Source organism: Equus caballus, chromosome 1, assembly GCF_041296265.1.
Source record: "Equus caballus isolate H_3958 breed thoroughbred chromosome 1, TB-T2T, whole genome shotgun sequence".
Taxonomy (NCBI): domain Eukaryota; kingdom Metazoa; phylum Chordata; class Mammalia; order Perissodactyla; family Equidae; genus Equus; species Equus caballus.
In genome coordinates, this window is record NC_091684.1 from 160,610,740 (window position 1) to 160,633,563 (window position 22,824).

Here is a 22,824-nt window from a genome sequence, read left to right on the forward strand (position 1 = left end):
ACTGTGCCACCGGGCCAGCCCCTCAATAATATTCTTTATAACGCCCCAGGCCACCAAGAAAATCTTGGCTCACGCACTGCATTCAGTTGCCGTATCTCTTTAGTCTGGAACAGTTCCTGAATCTTACTGGAGATATTAGCTTTGATCATTTGGTTAAGATGGTGTATACTAGGTTTCTCCACTATAAAGTTACTATTTTAGCTCTTGTAATTAATATATATCTTTGTGGAGATATTTTGTGACTATGATGCTACAATTTTTATATATAAGTTAAAAACATTTACAATAGAAAATATATACTTTTTATAAATGTACAATGATCCAATAGAAAGTGAGAGAATAAGGAAGACAGAATTCAGGATGATGGTTACGTCAGGAGGCAGAAGGTAGACTTGGAGGATGTGATATGGTTAGACACAACTTACTGTCAAGGAACTAGGTTTTGTTTTTCTCAGTGAGTTTGCAAATTGCTTATTATGATATTAAAAGTAAACGAAACAAAAAGGAGCCATTGAAACACCTCTGATGTGTCATGAACCAAAGATTACGATCAATCTGATTTTGTGAACCCGAAGACCCCCAATTTCAAAATAATAAAAATATAAAATAAATTAAAGCTATACATATTAACATGGATAAACCTCAAAAACATAATATCGACTGAAAAGAGCAAGTGAAGATGGATATCTGTAGCATAATTTTTATGGAGATATAGATAAAACATGGATGAATATTGTTAACAAATTCAGGATAGTGGTCACCTGTGGGAGTGGAGAGAGAGGGTAAATGGGATCAAAAAGGGTTACGTGTATGGTGTCAACTGTATTCTTAATGTTTTGTTAATAAAAACAAATATGACAAAATACTACGGTTTGACAGATCTGGTGGTGGGTACACAATGTTCATTATATTTTTTTCTATACTTTTCTTTGTACTGGTATATATTTCATAATTTGACAATGAAGTAAAAGAGTGATAGCATCAAAGATTACAGATGGGCAACCAAATAAGTGAAGCAAACGAACATGATAAGGAGAAACATTTAGTATAGTGTAGGAACACAGAACTTCGCCTCTGAAGACCTGGGTTTGAGTCCCTGCTCTATCTCTTACTGTATGTGTGAGCTCGGGCAGGTTACTTATTACTTAGTCACATTAAGCCTCAGTTTCCTCTTCATAAAATAGAAATAAAGGGCTTTTTTTTTTTTTTGAGGAAGATTAGCCCTGAGCTAACTGCTGCCGATCCTGTTTTTGCCAAGGAAGACTGGGCCTGAGCTAACACTCGTGCCCATCTTCCTCTACTTTATATGTGGGACGCCTACTACAGCATGGCATGCCAAATGATGCCATGTCCGCATCCGGGATCTGAACCGGCGAACCCCGGGCCACTGAAGCAGAACATGAGAACTTAACTGCTGCGCCACTGGGCCCGGCTTTTCTCAAGGTTAAACGTGTACTGCTCCTAGAGCACTGCACAGCTCATTATGCATGCTCACAAAATGTTAGCTGTTATTATGTTTACGTGTTTTCAGAACAGCACTTACTAACCCATACTAATTAGAACAAAAAATATCTCAATGAGAGTGACGAATTCAAATAAATAAAAATCTTTTATTGTAGGAAGTGCAAACAGAAATTGGACAGTTATGGAAAGAGTGTCAGTGGACTGGGTTCAAGCAGAATTAATAGTAGTTAGAGGGACTCGGGTGAACACAAGAACACTGTGCTAGAGGGAGAAGCTACAGTTCATTTCCATGCAGTTGCTAGACTGGTGTTGCTAGATCTAGTTTTTAACTGGAACAAAACAAATACACACACCTGGAGGCCAGTTATGGCCAAAGACCACCAGTTTCTGGCCCTTGCTTTAATGCTTAAAACATGGATGCTGCAGATCCTAGGCAGAATGCACTTGCTCTTCTCCTTCCTGTTTTCCCTAGAATCCCAGATAGCAGTCAGGATGGTGGAAACTATCCGCTTTCCGGATGGAGTTGGTGGTTGGTGGGTGCAGCTTCATGGTTATTATTACTCAGATTCTTGCCAACTCTGCTACATCTGAGAAAAGCTTGAATTTATACTTCCAACTCCTCATAAGTGAAGTCTCCCTATGTCTCCTGTGATTTCAAGTTAGGTAAGGACTTTGAGGAGAGTGTGTCCTAAAATATTTTTCTACTCCCACGTAAGTTTCTGCATATCCCTAATTTTGTCAAGACCAGAACCTGTGAACCAGTGGACTAATTGTGGTTATGAAAAATAGTGTCCAGGAGAAGAAGAAAACTAGGAGAATATCATGATTCCAAAGTCAAGGGAAGACAGTGTTTCAGGAATGGAGATGAATACAGTTGAAAAGTCAAATGGAATGAAAAAGTTCTTAACTTTTTATTTTGAACTAATTTTAGACTTACAGAAAAGGTGCAAAAAGATCTTCTGTATATTCTTCAGCCAGTTTCCCCAATGTTAACATCTTACATAACCTCAGTACAATTCTCAAAACAAGGAAATTAACTTGGTACAACATTATGAACTAAATTAAAGACCTTATACAAACGTCACCAGTTTTTTCCACCACGGTCTCTTTTGTTTCAGGACCCTTTCCAGGACTCCACATTGCATTTACTTATTATTTCTCCTTAGGCTTTAGCATTCTATAAGAGTTCCCAGGTATTTCCTTGTCTTTCATGACCTTGACAGTTTTGAAGAGTATTGATCAATGACTTTTTGGAAAGCCCTTCAATTTCAGGTCATCTAATGTTTTTTTCAGGATTGGAATGAGGTTATGCATTTTCAGCAAGAATATCACAGAAATGATGTTGTGTACTTCTCAAGGCAAAATATCAAGAGGCTCATGATATAAATATGTCTTGTTACTGATGATGTTTAGCTTGATCACTTGGAAGGTGGTTTCTGCTGAGTTTCTCCATTATAAAGTTACTCTCTTTCCCTTTCTGCTAAAATGTATCTTGGGTGAAACACGCTGAATCTATACAAATCCTCTTGCTCCTCAATTTTTTACCCATTAATTTAGCATCCATCGGTGGATCTCGTCTGTAACAGTTATTACCACAGTGTTTGCTTAATGGTGATTTTGTTATCCTTCTTTCCTGCAACATTTATTAATAGGAATTCTACTTTAAGAAAGAGCCATCTCTTCTCCCCTATTCATTTAAATAACCATTTATCTATATAAGTATAAATAAGTATCTTATTTATATAAGATACTTAAAAATAAATATCTTTGGGTCTATGGCTGATAATGTAATACTATGATTATTTTGTTGCTTTGGCCATTAGGAACTCTTTCAGGTTGGCTCCTGTGTTCTTGTGACATCCTTTTTGGAGCACTGTTGTCCAAAACCACAAGATATTCCAGGCTCATCTTGTATGTTCCTTGTCTCAGTCCGGGAATCAATTATTTCTCCAAGGTTCTCCTTATTCTTTCCATTGGAGAATGGTGTTTAGAAATCAAGATCTGGGTAGTAGGTATCCTCACTGCTTCCAGATGCTCTCAGCAGAGAACTAGGGAATATATGTATTTAAGCCACACGTACACCAATCTATATTTCTGCAGCTATCGTACATATATTAAAAACCATCAATTGGGGATGGCATGGTGGTGTAGTGGTTAAGTTCACGTGCTCCAGTTCGGTGGCCCGGGGTTCACAGGTTCGGATCCCGATCCCGGGTGCGGACCTAGCAGCGATTGTCAAGCCACAGTGTGGCAGCATCCCACATAAAATAGAGGAAGATTGGCACAGATGTTACCTCAGCGACAATCTTCCTTGAACAAAAAGAGGAAGATTGGCAACAGATGTTACCTCAGGGCCAATCTTCCTCACAAAAAAACAAAGCAAAACAAACAGAAAAAACCATGAATTTATACTGCCACCTCAGATTCCATTCCAACACCACAGGCTTCATTTAGCTTTTCCCTTTTCCTTATTGAATAACTTTTTTCTCCAACAATGAGAAACTCAGCTCATGATCTACAATACATTTATTTATTGAATTCTAGCATACACATTAAGTAGTTTCAAATTGCTAACGTACACTCCCTGCTCTGAGAAACACTTCGTATGTGGAGCACAGCAGTTACGTACAGTTCAGTTGGTCTCATTCGTAGGTATCCAGTCAGGATACTGTTTCCCTCAGTTACTTTGGTGAGTTCTTTTCTTCCCCACTCACTGCAGAGTGGCTGTTACTCATTTGTTGTACATGATTAAGTTCATTCCTTAGTGTTCACAGTTTTGGGTCCCCCACCCACACATCTTTGTTTATTGCTTTATTATTGGCAATAAAATACATATCCTAAATTGACTGCACAAAGTTTCCTCAAAATGATCATTAAAGAATAATCTGTATGTTTTATTTTCTAATGTATTTTAAACATTACCCTAATAAAATTAAATATTGCATGTTGAATGATTGTGAACAATATTTACAGAAGGCCAAAGAGACTCCTCCATTTAGATAGAAAACAGAAAATGTTACAGTGAACTGTAAAATAAAATCAAGACGTTTCTAGAAAAGATTAAATCTCTGAGGCGAAGAATGTACAAAGACTTTTAATTAAGAATATAGGGTTATTTTAGAGATTGGAAACAACTGGACTTCAGTGTGAAAGTCACAGATGAAGGATGTAGAGAGTTGTACATGAGAAGTTCTAGGAGAGATGCAGGGAGCAGAATAATGCCCTCCCCCAGGAATGTCCCCAGAACCTGTAAACACGTTAGGTTATGTTGCAAAGAGGACTTAAAAGTTGCAGGTGGATTTAAAGTTGCTAATCAGTTGATTTTAAAATAGGGAGATTATCCTGGATTATCTGGATGGGCCTGATGTAATGACAAAGATCCTTAAAAGGACGGATTGGGTCGGATGTGACCTGAGAAGGTCCCAACCTGCCACTGCTGGCTTTGAAGATGCAGGAAGGGAGACAATAACCAAGGAATGCAAGCAGGAAAAGGAAACAAATTCTTCCCCGGAGGCTTCAGAACGTAAGGCAGCACTGCCAACACCTTGGTTTTAGCCCAGTTTGAGACGGGTGTCAGACTTCTGACCTACAGAATTGTGAGACAATAAATTTGTACTGTTTAAGCCACTACATTTGTGGTAATTTGTTAGCACAGCAACAGAAAATGAATACAAGAGGCAACCTACATTTGAACATAAAGGACTCTACAACTTGGTCCCTCCTTAGCTTACTGACTTTTCTCCCTTTATTCTTTTCCTTTTGGTCTATGCTCCAAACAGTCAGCTCATTGTCACTCAAATATCACCTTAGTTGGTTTTACATGCTTATTTTTGGGGAGTATGTGAAACATTATTATGTCAGTCCTGTACAAAAATATTTGCCACTCTCCGGTCAATCTTGCTACTTTGTTTCCATTCCTCCCCTTCTTCCCACTCTTCTCATATAGGACTTTAATCACTTTAATTTCTGGTTTATCTTTGTATTTCCCCCCCCCCCCCCCAACAAATGAGAGATACTCCTGTGTTTTCTTATGTCCCCTTCTTTCTTACACACAGGGTCGAATAGTATACTTTTGCCATGAAGCAAAACTAACTTTTTAAAGTCCAGTGAATTTAGCCCAGGAAGGCTACTTAATGACCTTAGGCAAATGCTGTTCTGTTTAAGCGCTAAAGACCAGATTGAAATGAATTAAAGCATAAGACGTGAAGGCGCTGAGATAGCATAGCTAACTTTCAGGAAGTGCTAATCCTTACCTGCAGTTGGGCTGTAAATGTGGGTAGTAGGGGGCTCAAACTACGGAGTTGGCACAGACAAATCAATTATTCACTTTTCAGAGGCTCACTGGGTGGGTGTGAGGATAGGGAGATATTTCCGATGACAGGTCTCTGTCTTCCCAAGTCCTTGAATCCTAAAGCCTTGAGTTAGGCATCTTGCCTAACTATGCCACAGCATCGCGATGTTGGTCCCTGAGCCTAAAGGGGAGCCCCAAACTACCGTCTAAGAGTGACTGTAAACAGCAGGCATTTCCTCGACGACGTACAAGCCCACTCAAAGGGGCCAGAAACGATAAAATATCACACCTGAGCCTATCCTTTCCCTCCAGTGATCTCATCAACGTTCGGTAGCCCCTAACAAACTAAGCACAAGCACGCTCCAATCTCCTGCCTACGGGAACGAACATTCCCAGGATCCCGGGCCGTTTCGATTGACGTTACTTCCGGGAAAAGTAACCTTTCTTGGGCGGTTGCAGGCCTGGAGAGGTCTCGCGACACTTGCTCCCGCGAGATCTGCTTGCTCACTCTAGCGATGACATCCTCCTCCTCCTCCCCGCCGCCTTTCGGCAATCTTCGCCAGTCCCAGCCCCGACCAATCTGCACTCAGATGGCATAGATCAGGGTCTCCCCACGAACCCCGGTCCGCGCGGGGCGTCAGGCGGCAGCGGCGGGGTGCGAGCTGCACGAGGCCGACGGCAGCGGCACTGCGGGAGGCCACGGGCTGGAGACGAGCAGTGAGCGTGGGTGGGGCGGGGGTAAACCAGCCGAGTAGCGGCTCGATTGTTCTGGCCTGGCTATGGCGCCTCTCCTCCCCCCCGCCATGGCTCCCCGTGTCCCTGCTCCGCTCCTCTCAGTGAGTGAAAGTGGCCGCCGCCGCCGCCGGCCCAGCGCCCGCAGCCGCCTCAGCGCCGCCGCCATCTTGGGGTCCCAGGAGCCGCCGAGGGAGCGAGCTAGGAGCGTCCACGCCCAACGCAGTCACCGTCCCACGGCCTCAGAGAGCGAACCGCGGCTCCACCGTCGGCGGGGCGACCCCCCCCTCCGGACCCCGCCCGCACCCCGCCCCCCCTCCGCCGCCGCCGCGGCGGCGGGGCCCGGCGGCCCGAGGTGAGGCGACCAGACGTGGGCGGGCGAACGGAGGGGGGGTGGTGTAGGCCCCGTTGCGCCCCTCTCTGCGGGCGACGACTGGGCCGCGTCTTAAAGGGGCCGTAGCCCCCAGCCCTTGGATTTGTTGGGGTTAGTAGGGAGGATGGGTGTGGACACTCCCCGCAGGGTTGGAACCTCAGGGACCTGGGCCTCGTCCTTCCCCTCTCTTACCTCTGGAGACCTGGGGTCACGCGGTGACCTCAGCCAGCCGAGGAAGCCCGTGGGGCGCCCACACGTGGGGAGTGTGTTAGACCAGGTGCACGTGGGACCTGGTGGGGCGGTGTCGGGCTAACACGTGTGTGGGTTTGGGGGTGGGGTGGGGTGGGGCAGGGCAGGGCGGGGGCTGGTTGGTCTCGAGTGGGAACCCGGGGAGGGCTGTATCTGCCCTTTTAAAAGATATCTAAGGGTTTGATAGTGTGTCAATTTATGGGGAGCAAGTTGGGATATGGGTGAATGGTGCATGCTGCTTGTTCATGTTGAGTGGGGGCAGCCTAACACGTGCACAGACTTGGGAGTGTGTAGGTGACACCTCTTCTGATCTTCTAGGCTTTTGTAGGGCATGTAGGCAAGTGTCATCCTACTTTGACTTTCCTTCTTGCTAATGAAAACTAGTACTTCCGTAATCACCCGGGGTGGAAGCCCCCTACAGTTTAGGAGTGATAGAGCCTAAGGAGACACTCACTTAGGCCAGTTAGTTAACACCTAACTGTGCCTAAATGTTTCTTTGATTCATACACTGACTAGTTTTATGGTCGTACTTGGTAGGAATGGCAGAAGGAATGAGGAGGTCGAGCTCCTTAACATCACAGGTAACCAGCTTACTTTTCCAATCAGTGACTTTCCTGACATCCTTTCCCAAGGAAATTTTCATTGTGGTTTACTGGTGACGGCTTTTTATTTATTATTTTTTAAGTAATAGCTTTATTGAGATACAATCCACATACCAAAAAACTCCGTCTTTTAAAGTGTACAGTTCCGTGCTTTTTAGTATATAGTACTCAGAGTTGTACAGCTATCACCACTCTCTGTTCATTACCCCCAAAAGAAGCCCCTTAGTGGTCATTCCTCATGCCCCTCGCCCCCTAGGCCCTAGCAACTAGTACTTTATTTTCTGTCTTTGTAGATTTGCCTTTTGTGGATATTTTGTATAAATGGTATCATACAATATGTGTCCTTTTGCGACTGGCTTCTTTCGCTTAACGTGTTTTCAAGGTTCATCCATGTTGTAGCATGTATCAGGACTTTCTTCCTTTTTATTGCCAAATAATATTCCATTCTCATTGTGCTTTATGCTTGAAATTCTCAAGCTCTTTCTATAAAATGATGATTCAAGATTATTATATATGGTAAAAGTTGTATACTTGATTATAAAATGAATTTGTGTTTTTAAGGATTAAATTCCATTATTTTAGTTTACTTTGTTCTTTTCCTCTACATTTTGTTTCGGAAGAATCTGAACCAATTTTTGAAGATCTGTGTCTTTTAATAGGAAATAACTGTAAAGAGCACAAATGTGACGAGAAAAATTTATGACTAATAAAAACTTCTTGAGTACATCAAGGTGGAAATGTGATTGTCTAAGCAACAGACCATAAACTATGGTGTTATAATTTCACTTAATGAAAGTTTGTCATAGCACTCCTAACGGTATCATAACAGCTTTTGACTGCCGTTACTTGTGTAGACATAGGGCTGGGGAAGGAATAATAGACACCTCTTCTTCCCACAAGAAGATTAAAACTGGCTTGGGGGTTTAACATATCAACATACAAGTTCACACAAAATATAAATGTTGGAATGCAGTGAGTTTTAGAGTGGTCACAACTGGATAGGGTTAATAGGAAACTTTGAGTTTGTGTGGGAAAATAAATGAAGTTGATGACAAGTTTTAAAGTTGCACAAGAATTTTGATGTGATAGGCTTAGCATGCAGAGAATGAGAAGAGCACAGTCATTAATTACTAAACACCTTTTGTGGGCACTGATCCTAATCATGAGGGCTCCCATCCCAACTAATACCATCACCTTGGGGGTTAGGATTTCAACATATGAATGGGGGGCGCGAATAAACATTCAGATCTTGGCTATACATTGTCAGAAGTTCAGTTACAGAAGCATTGAATTCACTTGCTAATCATCATACAGTAGGTTTGCTTAGGGTTGAAAAGTTGGTCACAAAAAAGCTTAATGCCTGGGTTTAATAAGTACGTAAGAGAGGTTTCCATATGTGTTAGGTCAGAAGTAGGAGATCAGTAATAGTAGATATAGTTGACAAATTAGATATAAGAAAATCACTGGGAGTAAATGGTATCCATATTTTTAATGGACTAGAGGACAGTGAATAAACTGTGTATGTAACTTGCCTTTATAAACTTTTACTACCAAGGATTGACAGATAGCTCGTGTGATGGTCTCTAGAGCAGGGTTCTTATATTTTTTATGTGCTCTGGACCCCTTTGCAGTCTAAAGAAGACTGTGAACCCCTTCTCAGAAGATGACTTTGTAAAAAATTATTTATTTATTTCTGCTTTTTCTCCCCAAATCCCCCCAGTACATAGTTGCATATTAATTTTAGTCCTGGGTCCTTCTAGCTGTGGCATGTGGGACACCGCCTCAGCATGGCCTGATGAGTGGTGTCATGTCCACACCAAGGATCCGAACCGGAGAAACCCCCAGCGTCAAAGCGGAGCACGCGCGAACCAAGCCACCTGGCCACGGGGCCAGCCCCAGAATATGACTTTTAAATGTATAAAATGTAGCACACATATTTAAAAAAACAATTATGAAGTAAGAAATTTGCTTTTTATTGAATTAAATAACAACTAGTGATAGTCCTGCTAATACTGCTGTGGTGTGCTGCCTACATTCAGACTTGAAAGGAATGCTAATTTTAGTTATATGTTAGTGAAAATAAGAATGTAAATTTTTTTCCATCTGAGATCATGGACCCTCGTATAAGAACCTCTGCCCTACAGAGTCTTGGATACCTAGCTAAGTTATTGCATATGGGACAAAACAGTGGTTTCCGTGACAATATTATTATTGTTATTAGGATTATTGACTCTTAAATTCATGTTCACAAGAGTGTAAACATGTATTCTTACAGGAAGAGCAAGTAATAGTTTAGCTAAGGACAAACCTGGTAGTATAAGGGAAAGACATTGGTTTTTGACTTGAAAAGACTTGGGTTTGAGTCTCACTTACCTTTGGGTAAGTTACTAAACTTTTTTGAGTTTCAGTTCTCCTTTTCTGTAAAGTGGGTATAATAATTTTCACTTTTGAGATTAAATGACTTTAATTATAAGACAGCATATTGATGAATGTTAGTTTATTTTCATTTTTGAAGAAATAACCATACCGAAGACTCTGCTATACATTTAGTTTGGGAAGAGGGGACGCTATTTGTTATGTGGTAGAAAGGAACAACATGTATGGCATATTGGGTTTTCTCAGGATATTCAAGGATAGAGTTCACCTTTTGATAATGATACTAAAACTGTTCTTAATTCTTGTAAAAGGACAAATAAGGTGCCTCTGGGTTTGTATATGACGGCTAGGTTTTCTGGGCCAGAAATTAGTAGCTATGCAGGATAAACTGTGGGTAAATCTTTTGTATCTTTGTGGATGAACAGAAAAATGGCTAGTGAGCATCAATGTGGTTTAAAGAATGCTAGGCCAAGTGGTCAGTTTTATCGCTGAGAGTGTTGCCTGAATGGCCAATGAAATGTTAGTCATTCCCAAGAGAGGTATGAAAAATAAAATTTAAAAATGGACCGCATTATCTTGGTATGAAACCGCAGTATATCCACTCTTAGACTGTTGAATGGATCCCAGTTATTGTACCTCAAGCAAGAACAAATTAATCAGAAGGGAAGTTTCCAGAAAATGGCAGTGTAAATGATGAAGGCAATGGTGAGGCTTTCACATGAAGATAAAGAAATTTCACTCCACAATGGAGTGATGAAAACTGAGATCGACCATGATTAAATTGTATTGAATTAGGAAAAATAATCCTGGGAAATTACAACTAGCTTGAAAGATGAATATTGTTTGGCAGGTGTATAATGATTGGTTTTGTTTATGAAACTTACTAGCACAGAAGGTGGTTAAGGCTCAACAACAGACCAGACACAATTTAAGGGTTACTAAGACTTTTCTGATTCAGCCCTAGTTTAGGTCAACAGACCATTTAATGATACTTGTATCTAATGGTTTATGAAACCTCATCAGTTCATTCATTTACTCAATAAATATTTATTGAACACCTAGTGAATGCTTTTTGATCCTCCCAACAATAATTTGTTGAGCATCTCCATACTCAAGGGACTGTGGTAGACTCTAGGGGTATACAAGTGAATTGATCCAGTTGTATGTGCATATATAGAGAGTACAGAGGGGCTTTGCAAAGATAAACATACAATTATGTAAACTCTAAGTACCATAGAGAAGTATAAACCTAAATGTTTCTCTTGAGGTGCTGATATGAATTACTAGTACTTAGTTTTTGTTTTAAATACTGAGACGTTCTTTTGCTTTGTTTAAAGGCCCTAATCTGCCTTGTTAACAGAAGCATTGTAATCCAGTGGCAGTGTAGTATAGCCAAACCCCATCTAGATCCTAGAGCCAAATGACCTGGGTTCAAATTTTAGCTTTCCCTCTTATTAACTGTGTGGCCCCTGGAAGGCTATTTTTTTTTTTTTTTTTTTTAAAGATTTTTTATTATTTCCTTTTTCTCTCCAAAGCCCCCCGGTACATAGTTGTATATTCTTCGTTGTGGGTTCTTCTAGTTGCGGCATGTGGGACGCTGCCTCAGCGTGGTCTGATGAGCAGTGCCATGTCCGCGCCCAGGATTCGAACCAACGAAACACTGGGATGCCTGCAGCAGAGCGCGCGAACTTAACCACTCAGCCACGGGGCCAGCCCCCCTGGAAGGCTATTTAAGCCTAATTTCTTCATCTGTTAAATTAGTAATACCTACCTCGTAGAGAGTAATTGTGAGAAATGAATGAGTACATAGAAATGTGTAGAATGGTGCCTGGCACATAGTGCTCTCAACAAGTGATAGCTGTAATTATGAGTGCCATTGTATTTTGATAGTTTAATCAGTTTGATCTAGGATTTTAGTTTATAAAGTATTGAAATCAGAACCCTTTTATTATGAATAGAAAATATCTCTGATCTTTTTTTTAGATAAGGCAGGGAAAGATACTTCAATAAAGAAAATAGTTATAATGCATAAACCTTTGTGGTTGTATACAGAATACCAGTAGATGTTCACAGAAGTATCTTCTTGTTTAAGATGATAATTCAAAGAGGTGGTGTTTTGCAACATTAAACTTTTTAGTTCAGGCTCTAAGATATTTCTGTCCGGGATCTCATTCTAATGTTAGTAATAGTTTGCCTTTTTTAGAATCATTCTTAGAATATAATAGTAGGCCAGGCTCTAGAGCAGGTCTTGGAAAAGTTTTTCTGTAAAGGGTCAAATAATAAATCTTAGGTTTTGCTGGTCATGTATGTAAATGAATGAGTGAGGCCATGTTCCAATAAAACTTTATTTATGGACACTGAGGTTTTAATTTCATGTAGTTTTCATGTGTCATGAAATATAACTTTTTTCCAATTATTTAAAAATGTAAAAATCATTCTTACCTGTCAGGATTTACCAAACTAGGCAATGGGTTGCATTTGACATGCAGGCCATTCTGTGCCAACTCCTGCTCTAGAGTCTTGACTCTACAACTCCCTGGCTGGCTGATGATGTGCATGTTAACATTAAGCCTTAATTCCATCTTTTAAATGGGGATAATAATAGTATCTACTTTGTATAGAGAGTTGCTAGAAATAAGTGAGATAATCCATGTGAAGTGCTTAGCACCATCCCTGACACAGAATGTTTAATAAATGCTATATATTATTATCATTTAGTTGAATCTCCTCGTGTTTTTCTTCCCCTGAGGAAGATTTACCCTGAGCTAACATCTGTGCCAGTCTTCCTCTATTTTGTACGTGGGTCACCACCACAGCATGGCCACTGACCATGGTGTAGGTCTGTGACTGGAAACTGAACCAGGCTGCTGAAACAGAGGGTACTGAACTTAACCACTACGCCATGGGGCCTGCCCAAGAACCCCCTCATTTTACATTGAGGCTGTTGGTACTGTGAGAGGATAGCTGACTGCTTCCATAGAGAATTATAGTGCCATTTAATTCAGTTAAAATACTGCTTGATAAGACTATTCTGTTGGATACTGTAATAGTGGATACATGACATTTGTCAAAACTCATAGGGCTTTACAGCACAAAGAGTAAACTTTAATGTGTGCACATTAAACAAAAATCATTTAGGAGGTGAGGGATCCCAGGAAAGAATGCAGACTGTGGCAGGAGAATCTAATTGTATAACAAACGTATGAAACAACCTTACTAAAAAAGGGGAGGAGGGAAGTGCTGACCTAAGTAACCCTGGAAATGAGTGGAATCTAAGACGTAAGGAACTGCCTGTAAGCACTCTGGTCTACCTGATAAAGTAGTGTCCCATGGGGGTACAGGTTAATTTTTTTTCCTCACTTTTTTTTTTGTCGAGTTCATAACAGTTTACATCAATGTGAGATTTCAGTTGTGCATTATTTCTTGACTGTCACCACATAAGTGCTCCCCTTCAACCTCTGTGCCCACCCTCCACCCCCCTTGCCCTGGTAACCACTGAGCTGTTTTCTTTGTCTGTGTGTTTGTTTATATTCTACATATGAGTGAAATCATCTGGTGTTTGTCTTTCTCAGACTGGCTTATTTCACTTAGCATAATTCCCTCTCGGTCCTTCCATGTTATTGCAAATGGGATGGATTTGTCCTTTTTTCTGGCTGAGTAGTATTCCGTTGTATATGTACACCACATCTTTATCCAGTCATTGGTCGATGGGCACTTGGGTTGCTTCCCTGTCTTAGCTCTTGTGAATAGTGCTGCAATGAACATAGGGGTGCATATGTTACTTTGGATTGTTGATTTCAAATTGTTTGGGTGGACACCCAGTAGTGGGATAGCTGGGTGATATGGTAGTTGTATTTTTAGTTTTTTGGGGAATCTCCGTACTGTTTTCCATAGTGGCTGCACCAGTTTGCATTCCCATCAGCAGTGTGTGAGGGTTCCCTTCTCTCCACACCCTCTCCAACATTTGTTATTTTTAGTCTTAGTGATTATAGCCATTTTAACAGGCATAAGGTGGTATCTTAATGTAGTTTTGATTTGCCTTGGTGATTAGTGTTGTTGAACATCTTTTCATGTGTTTGTTGGCCATCTCTGTATCTTCTCTGGAAAAATGTTCATCTCCTCTGCCCATTTTTTGATTGGATGGGTTGTTTTTTTATTGTTCAGTTGTATGAGTTCCTTATGTATTATGGAGATTAACCCCTTGTCAGATATATGATTTGCAAACATTTTCTCCCAACTGGTGGGTTGTCTCTTTGTTTTGATTCTAGTTTCTTTTGCCTCGCAGAAGTTCTTTAGTCTGATGACTTCCCACTTGTTTATGTTTTCTTTTGTTTCCCTTGTCTGAGAGGACATGGTATTTGGAAAGATGCCTTTTAGTTCAGTGTCAGAGAGTGTACTATCGATGTTGTCTTCCAGGAGTTTTATAGTTTCAGGACGTATCTTCAAGTCTTTGATCCATTTTGAGTTTATTTTTGTGTATGGCCTGAGATAGTGGTCTACCTTCATTCTTCTGCATGTGGCTGTCCAGTTTTCCCAACTCCATCTGTTGAAGAGACTATCTTTTCTCCATTGTATGTTCTTGGCACCTTTCTTGAAGATTAGCTGTCTGTAGATGTGTAGTTTTATTTGGTTCGGGTTAATTTTGATAGTGATATACACGTGTACAGCAATTGAACAATTAGTAAATAAATGACAAGAGACAGGCTTTTCACTGTCAGAGTGGGAATTTACAGTAAGCAAGGGAAAGAGGCTACAGTGAACCATGTAGTAGTGGATTCAAGTTGGAGACATCAGTATGAACCCATGTTTAGCTTAATACCAATACAGATGGTTACATATTGAAATATTTATAGATATGTGTACATATTTGGGTTTATATACACACACACATTTCTGTGCTTTGTCAGCAGGGAAGGTTAAAAGAATCCCAGGAGCACACCAAGTACCCAGATTTTGGTTTCTAATACCATTATCCAATAAAAAGAACTAGAGCTCCTTGGAGAAATGACTGATTCTAGGACTGGGGCAGAAAATATACAAGATGAGCCTGGAGCATCTTGTAGTGCCAGAAAGTAAGGAAGTGCTCCAGCCACCACTGCCACCACCCCAATCCTAACCCTGCAGTGATGATGCTATGTCAAAGGAGCACAGGAACCAACTGAAAGAGCTCCCAGTGGCCAAAACTGGAACAATTTGAGAAGCAAAATAAACAAGTGGTTAAGTATGTGGGACTTTGGAGTCAGACTTCTTGGATTCCAATCCTGGCTCTGCCATTTCCAGCTGTGTGACCTTGGGTGGGTTACTTAAGCTTACTTCTTTATCTGTAAGATGGAGGTTATAATAGTATCTATGTCATAAAAGGATTAAATGAGTTAATGTATATATAAAGTGCATATGTGTACAAAATGTTGGGCACCTAGTTCTCAATGGAATATAAGTATATAGCCTCCTTATTACAGTAACGTTTGATAATAGCAAAATCAAAGAATTTGGATCCCTAGTTGGAATTGTTTGTAATGAGGTCTTCTTCCCCACCCCACAAGCTTCTTGAATAGAGGAAAAAGTCTAACTTTAGCAAGGGTTTATTGAGTACCTAGTTTGGTATAAACCTACCTGTCTTATTCAAATTGTGGAGACTGTGGTAAAGAGAATGAGTAATTTTATTTGGTAGCAAAATCATCACACATCTAAGTGACTGAAATATTGATGATTGAAAATCAAGATCCGTTTAGTGTACAGTTTAACTCATACTTATTTACAGGTGGTTTGTCTCTAGGATGAATTACTTGAATTTTGATTTCTCAGGTTTCTTTTGGAGAACACAGTTCTATACAACTTCTCTCTCACTATCCACACTAGTTAGTGTGTTCATTCCCAAAATGAAAACTGACTTAGTATAGGAAAACTAAATATAAAAATGAATTTTGGAATTTTGGCTGTTTATGGGTGTCTCTTATTTTTTATCCTCAATAATTACCGCTCATCATCAGTCATATAATAATGGAGGGTTAACTATATGGAACTGGTAACTAAATTTTCCCAACACTTTGTCTAGGATCTCTATTTTTCATAAGTAACTATGAAGTGAGCTAATGTTTTCTTTCTTTTGCTGAGGAATCAACTGAGTTGCTCAAGATTTTCTGAGCTTTAAATTCACTCCTTTAATTTATCTCTTTTATGGGAGTATCTTTTACTCAGCTATCTCATTCCCTGAAAAAGGTAAGTGTTTTCATAGAACTAGCTGTTCTGAAAGTTGTTGAAGTCACTGGTTCTTCATTAAGAGGGGATCTTTAGGTATGTTTTCAGATTTTTAACTTGATAAATTGTTATTAATTCACATTGGGTGCTTTTCACCAGAACACTTATGAAATATAGCTTAGGGACTTCTAACATAACCTCACTTAGAAAATTTTTGTTTTCTTTACATTTTCGTGTGAAAAGTCCACCAGCTACTTCAGGAAACATTTCTTCCCTTTTGGGTTTTTTTGATTTAGTAACATTTAGACTCTAAATGCTTAATAAATAGGGATTAAATGTTTGACCAAATGCTCTATGGTGTATCCTGTAGAAATCCCCTGAGGCAGTTGTGTTAGTAAGACTCTTTCTTTTATTATTCTGATAAGATGTTTTGTTCCTCATCTTGGTGAAGATATTCTTCTAGGGAGTTGAAATGATTCTTTCCTGGAAGAAAACAAGTGCATTATAATTGATTGCCGCCCCCCCCCCCAACATTTCATTTTGGTATAATCTGATTTCATTAAGGAAGAAAAGTAGGAAAGAGAAACTATGAATAAGCATTTTTTTCTTTCTCACAATATACCTATGAGATAGGCTGAAATATTTTCACTTTGCCATTTTAGAAATTTATGAAACGGCCATCCTTTTTTAGCCAGGAGTTCTTCATTCCATTTAAAATGCAGCTGTATTTTTATCTCTGAAACTTTGTGCTTTGGGTAAAATCTGCTTATTAAATTGCTAGATTGTCTTCATGCCCTTGTAGTGATCCTTTTGGTCGAGCAGGTAGTTTCTGGCTTCCACATAGAGGGCTCTGTCAGCCTCTGCTCCTTGAGGGCAAGGTCTTCTCCTTCTGTTTAGTTCCATGTCTGGTCTGTAGTAGCCTCTTAGTGAATATTCGATGGTCTGAATGGAAACTTCTGGTTCAAATACAATATTTAAAGAGAGCTTTGTGATTTATTTACCTCTTATTTACCATGTGTGGGGTGACCAAAAATTTATTGTTCAAAAGTGGATATTTTTGAAAGTGAAGGGAGAAGGACTATTAGTAATTATGCCTAGGACAGCAGGCATAAACTTGGACTGTCTTGGGTAAACCAGCTAGAAGGTATGGTCACCCTAGTCCTGAGGCTTCTTTATTTTTGTTATAGCAGAATCTAGTGGCGAAGAATTGGGGCTTTGGAGTTGCTGATAATAGATCTGAGTTCTAATTCTAGCTTGGCAAGTTATTTAACTAAACTAAAATGGAATTAGATTTGAATTGTTGTGACAATTAAATGAGCTAGTATTATTACCTAAGACAGGAAAGCCCCTCACGCTAGTGTGCTCTTATTCAGTGTTAGGACCTGTGTCCTCTCCTCCCATCACACCATAACTAGAGTTTTTACTTCTAACTGAGGCTGGTTTTGAAAGCTTTTTTATGGTTAAGATTAACTGAAACGTTTCAGTGAATTCAGGAATGTTTTTCAGCTGAGCCATTGAGCTTATTTTTTGTTAAAGTTATATAATTATGGTAGACAGGAAATGAATGCCCTTTCAAACTTACTCTTACTCTTTCTCAAAATATTCATTTAAAACTTTTTTCTTCTATTATTTTTTGCAGAACTGGTAAAAGATATTTTAATAGTTTAGATTTAGCAAAATAAAGGAGTCACTGGTAACTTTTATTTCAACTAAATGGAGTGATACAAATAAATTTTATAGGTTAGGAAAAAAATGATTTAAATGAGAATTTCCTTAAGTTTCTTATCAATTTTTATACTGTGCAGAATTATGTTTTCTCTTTTGGTATTTGAGTTATTTTTCCCCCTGTATTTTTGGTGGTTTGCTAATTTAATCCATTTTTACAATTTGTTGTACAAGCATCCACATTGTAAACTAAATGCAAGTATTCTGTTACTAAGACTTCCAGCAACTTCTGGTATCGTGTATGATTCCTTCATTATTAAACAGCAGATAAGGTAATATAAAAAGACCGATACAGGTCCAACTCAGAGAACCAAGAGAAACGGAGATTAGTTTGCCCATTTAAGTATACAGTAAGTTGTTGCTTCCCGTAAAAGAGAGTTAGGGAAGTTATTCTTGCTTATTTTATCAGTAAGGGATGCTGGTTTAGCAGAGCATAGTTATGGGAGTTTCTAGTATCTCCCTTAGACTGGTATGGGAGGAGCACAAAAAATGCTTTTAAGGACCATGGCTGGAAATTGAATCCTAATCTGGGCTGCGAAAGAGAAAGTGTACCAGGATCTTCCTGAGTAATTCTTGGTGACCTTGGAACCCATCAGACTTCCATGAGAATCCTGATAAGGTTATGGCATTTGTGTTAGGGAGAATTTGCACCTTTATTTGCTGTGGAGTAGCAAAGGGGCCACTTGTCCTGATTGCATATTATTGGCAATGCTCTCTGCAGACTGATTTTTTAATACCCTTGCAAGCTGGTAAAGAATAAAACCAAGCAAACAGTCACTAACAATTTTTTTTTTTTTTTTAAAGATTTTTTTTTTAATTTTTTCCTTTTTCTCCCCAAAGTCCCCCAGTACATAGTTGTATATTCTTCGTTGTGGGTTCCTCTAGTTGTGGCATGTGGGACGCCGCCTCAGCGTGGTCCGACGAGCAGTGCCATGTCCGCGCCCAGGATCCGAACCGACGAAACACTGGGCCGCCTGCAGCGGAGCGCACGAACTCAACCACTCGGCCACGGGGCCAGCCCCTAACAATTTTTTTTTATGTAGAAGCTTTTTACTTTGATCATCAGTTCATCAATATTTTCTTTTAGGGTTAGTGCTTTCTGTGTCCTATCTAAGAAATTTTTACCTACTTTAAGGTCACAGGTATGTTCTTATGTTTTCTTTTAGACCCTTTATCATTTTAGCTTTATATTTAAGTCTGTGATTCATCTCTCATTTCATTTTTGTATATGGTATGAGGTAAAGGGGTTGAGGTGTCTGTGTATCCGTTTGTCCTTCCCCTCTCCCCCCAATATGGATCTACAGTTGTTCAAGCACCATTTGTTGGAAAACTTTTCCTTTTCCTATTGGATTATTTTAGTGCCCTTGTCAAGAATCAATGTGACCATGTAACTGTGGGTCTCTTTTGGTCTCTATTCTATACCATTGGTTTATTTGTCTATCCTTATTCCAGTGCAGTACCATCTTGATTACATAACCTTAGTAAGTCTTAAAATCAGATAGTGTGAACTCCAGCTTTATTCATTTTTTCAAACTTGTTTGGACTATTCTAGGGCCTTTGCATTTCCATATATATTTTAGACTGAGCTTATTAGTTTCTTCAAAAACCCTTTTGGGATTTGATTGGGAACCTGTAGATGAATGTGGGGAGAATTGACATCTTAATAATAACATTCCAATCCATGAACATGTAATAGTAGTAATACATATATCTAACAAAGGAATTGTGTCTATAATATATTAAAGGACTCCTATAACTCAATAATAAAAAGACTACCTCTTTTTCAAATGTGGTCAAAAACTTTAACAGACATTTCACAAAAGAAGTTATACAAATGGCCAATAAGCATGTAAAAAGGTGCTCAACTTCAGTCATTAGGGATGTGCAAATTAAAACTGCAGGGAAATACTATTATAACACCAAGTGTTGGCACAGATGGGAAGCAACTACAACTCTTATTCATTGTTGGTAGGAGTGCAAAATAGTAGAACCATTTTGGAAAATTGTTTGGTGATTTCTTAATAGGTTAAACATATACCTACCTATGGCCTAGCAGTTCCATTCCAGGAATTTACCCAAAGATAAATGAAAACCCAAATATCCATCAACAGGTAAATGAGTAAATTGTGGTTATATTCATTCTTATAATGGAATTCAATTTAGCAACAAAAAGGAGTGAACTACTGATATATGCACTAACATGAGTGAATCTTAAAACATGCCATAGAAAAAAGAGTCCAGACACAAAATTGTGTGTGCAGTATAATTCCCTTTATACGAATCTCTAGAGCATACAAAATTAATCTGTGGTGAAAGAAATCAGAACAGTGACTGCCTGTAGGGCAAGAGATAAGAATTGACTTGGAAGAAGCACAAGCTGGAGAGAACTTCCTGGGATAATGAGCTATTCTTTCTTTTTCTTTTGCAGGGGAAGATTTACCCTAAGCTAACATCTGTTGCCAGTCTTCCTCCTTTATTTCTTCCTTTCCCCCCCCAAAGCCCCAGTACATAGTTGTATGTAGTTGTAAGTTCTTCTGATTCTTCTTTGTGAGCTGCCGCCACAGCATGGTTATTGACAGACGAGTGGTCTGGTTCCATAGCTGGGAACCAAACCCAGGCCGCCAAAGCAGGGAGCGCCAAACTTTAGCCAGTAGGCCATCAGGGCTGGCTTGATAATGAGCTATTGATATATCTGAATAGGGATGTGAATTATACAGATATGTGCATATGTCAAAACTCATCAAACTGTATATTTAATATCTGTGCATTTCAGTATATATAAATTATACCTTATTTCAAAATCTTTGTAACTTTTTCATTTGAAAAGTAATACATACATGGTAAGAATTTTGAAAAATATTGACATTAAAAAATAGAAAGTAGACGTTCCTCTTAGTCCAATTCCAAGAAATAAACACCCTCAGTTCTTTGAGATGTAACTTTCCAGACATTTTTAAATCTTACAGTATAGTGGTTAAAGGTGAGGGCTCAGGAGTCAGATTATCTGGATTCAAAGTCATATTCCCTATTAATGTATGACCTTGAGCAAGTTACTCAACATGTGTAAGCCTTTGGTTCCTTATGGGACCAAAGTAATATAAAATAATGATAGTAACAGTCTCTTTGAACAGAAAATTATTGGTGGATTCTGTGTGCTAAAGGTATTATACTACTGCTAGAATTTTGTAAGAAACCAGTATATGAGATTTAAATTTATAAAGTGTTGCAGATATTTTTCACAATTTATCATTTACTTTTTAACTGTTTTTCAGTGTTTTTCCTGTGCAGAAATGATACATTTTAACATGTTTATTGAAATATAATTCTCAGTCTATAAAATTCACCCATGTAAAGTGTATATGGTTTAGTATGTTCATTGGTTTAGCATTTTCACAGAGTTGCAACAATCACCATAGTCTAAGTTTAAAACTTTTCATCAGCCCAAAAAGAAACCCCTCCCCCCAAACCCCAGTCCCATGCAACCACTAGTCTGTTTTCTGTTTCTGTGGAGTTACCTTTTCTGGATATTTCATATAAATGGAATCATACAATATGAAGCCTTTGTTGACTGGCTTGTTTACTTAGCATAATGTTTTCAAGGTTCATTTATGTTGTAGCATCTATCGGTATTCCATTCCTTTCTATTGCCAAGTAAATTCCATTGTATGGGTATACCACATTTTGTTTATCCATTCATCTGTTGACATTTGGATTGTTTCCACCTTTTGGCTATTGTGATGACTCCTGGGAAGATTCATGTCTAAGTTTTTTGTGGAGAAAAAACTTTCTTTCTCTTGGGTATACCTAGAAGTGGAATTGCTGGGTTATATGGTAAGTCTTTTTAGGAACTACCAAACTTTTCCAAAATGGCTGTACCATTTTACATTCCCACCAGCAGTAGATGAAGGTTCCAGGTCCTCCACATCTTTGTTAACACTTGTTATTATCTATCTTTTTTATTTTAATCATCCTAGTGAGTGCTAAACAGTGTCTCATTCTGATTTTGATTGGGATTTCTCTGATGGCTAATGATGTTAGAGCATCTTTTCATGTACTTGTTAGCCATTGGTATATCTTCTGTGGAGAAATGTCTATCCGTATCCTTTGCCTATTTAAAAATTGGCAAATTACTTATTAGTGAGTTTTAAAAAATGTATTCTGGGTGTCAGTCCCGTATCAGATATATGACTTGCAAATATTTTCTCCCATTTGTGGGTTTTCAGTTCTTGATAGTATTATTTACAGCACTAAAGATAATTTTGATGAAGTCCAATTTATTTATTTTTTCTTTCGTTACTTTTGCTGTTGGTGTAATATCTAAGAAACAATTACCTCGTTCAAGGTCATGAAGATTTACCCATATGTTTTCTTCTAAGAGTCTTATAGTTTTAGCTCTTAAATTTAGGTCTGTGATCTCTTTTGAGTAAATTTTTAGGTATAGTATAAAGAAGAGGTCCAACTTTATTCTTTTGCATGTGGCTATTGGGTTGTCACAGCACCATTTGTTGAAAAGACTGTCCTTTCACCCACTGAATTATCTTGACACGCTTGTTGGAAATCAGTTGACTCTGAATGTAAAGGTTTATTTCCGGACTCTCAATTCCCTTCCATTGATCTGTATGTCTAGCCTTATGTCAGTACTACACATCTTCACTACTGCTGTTACGTAGTAAGTTTTGAAGTTGAAAGTATGAGTCCTCCGATTTTGTTCTTCACTTCCAAGATCATTTTGGTTATCCAAGGTCCCTTTCATTTCCATATGAATTTTAGAATCAGCTTGTCTATTTCTGCAAAAAAGTCAGCTTGGATTTTAA

The 22,824-nt window shown here is 39.0% G+C and overlaps 1 protein-coding gene and 1 long non-coding RNA gene across 3 annotated transcripts in view; one reads left to right on the forward strand and one right to left on the reverse strand.

Annotated features, from left to right (window-relative positions):
• Positions 1–4,542: 4,542 nt before the first annotated feature.
• Positions 4,543–6,273, reverse strand: LOC111768210 (uncharacterized). Its single transcript, XR_002800391.2, has 2 exons — positions 5,718–6,273; positions 4,543–5,050 (listed from the first exon to the last, which is right to left on the reverse strand). It is a non-coding gene; the product is annotated as an uncharacterized lncRNA (long non-coding RNA).
• Positions 6,247–22,824, forward strand: part of INO80 (INO80 complex ATPase subunit) — a 126,680-nt gene continuing 110,102 nt past the window's right edge. For both annotated transcript variants that reach the window (XM_023619728.2, XM_023619730.2), the window contains exon 1: positions 6,247–6,842. The gene's annotated coding sequence lies outside the window, so the exon portion shown is untranslated. The remainder of the gene's footprint in view (positions 6,843–22,824) is intronic.